We start from the raw sequence: 1,292 nt of genomic DNA on the forward strand, positions 1-1,292 counted from the left end.
CTTGTGTATCAGTAGGTCAAAACATAATTATACATTGTCCGCTATATTTCGCACTTGTAATTTTGTTGTCCATGTCCTAAATCTCTAACAAAAGTTAAAACGACAGCCTATTCTATTTTTTAATTCGTTAACTAATAATCTCATATTTATTAACTAGCTATTATCAAGTATACTAACAGCAACAACCAAAAATAAATTAACTAAACCATCAATCAAACCACTTTTAGATATAAACCAAATAACCATTAAACCAATAATTTTACAAGCAATACAAATACCATCATTTTTAACATGCTTCTAATCCAACTTCCAAAAGAAAAAAAAACATTAAAAAAACACCAATTCGATCATAGATCAACCTCCTCTTCATGCCACAATTCCACGATTACGCTTTCTTCGCCTGCACTACAACATAAAGATATGCGTGAGTATTATACCAAATAGTCAGTAAGATGACCCCCATGTACTACCTATACACACAAGCGAATTACACAAACCAACACTCAATCAAACAACAAAAACATCAGACCATACATAACAAGAACAAAACAACTCTTAATCCAGCCTAGTGTCGACCGATACCCTCCTGGTGTCTATCTACACTGCCTCTTAAGATACAGCAGAATCGCCTCTTATCAATCCTGAAGAATCCTTGCACCATACACGACCATGAACAAACCCTAACCACCAAATCATCACGTGATCTTTTCTTGGGGGTTTTCCTCATTCGCACAGTTCCATCAATCAATTCCTAGAAGTCACCCATCCTAATCCTACTATATCTCAAGAACACTTAGCTGTCAAGTTCTTTTAGGATCTTTGGCCAAAAGAATAATTGTACTTTCATGACATAGTTAGAAAAATCAAATCTTTTAAACCTCTCCGCATCTTTGCTGAAACCAGGGAGGCTTACACTTTAGAGGAGTCTAGGAGCTTTGTTTCAGGATATGAAGGGGATCATTACATAGTAAATACATCGATGTCAAGTCTTGACATGAAAGGATTCCTATGTCGAAGAAAGTTACGAACAAACCTAATTTTAGGTTTTGGGGAGGATGGGCCGACATTGTTGAAGATAGGCTAGGCTAAAAAACTTGGTGGGTTTAAGTATAATGGACTCAGAGATGATTTCATTAGAAAAATAGGGTTTTTCCTCTAGTAACCCTTTTCGTCAACGAGGCAAGAGGCGACTATAATCTTTGTTTTAGGAACAAAGTTTCATATCCGTATGGTTCGTTTAATGTTAAAACGATATCTCAAAAACGTGATTCTAACGTCATAATTCAAAAATT

The 1,292-nt window shown here is 35.4% G+C and overlaps 1 pseudogene; it reads left to right on the plus strand.

Moving 5' to 3' along the window:
* The first annotated feature begins 1,008 nt into the window (after positions 1–1,008).
* Positions 1,009–1,292, plus strand: part of LOC17895718 — a 1,044-nt pseudogene continuing 760 nt past the window's right edge.

Source organism: Capsella rubella, unplaced genomic scaffold (assembly GCF_000375325.1).
Source record: "Capsella rubella cultivar Monte Gargano unplaced genomic scaffold, Caprub1_0 scaffold_2, whole genome shotgun sequence".
NCBI classification, from domain to species: Eukaryota; Viridiplantae; Streptophyta; class Magnoliopsida; order Brassicales; family Brassicaceae; genus Capsella; species Capsella rubella.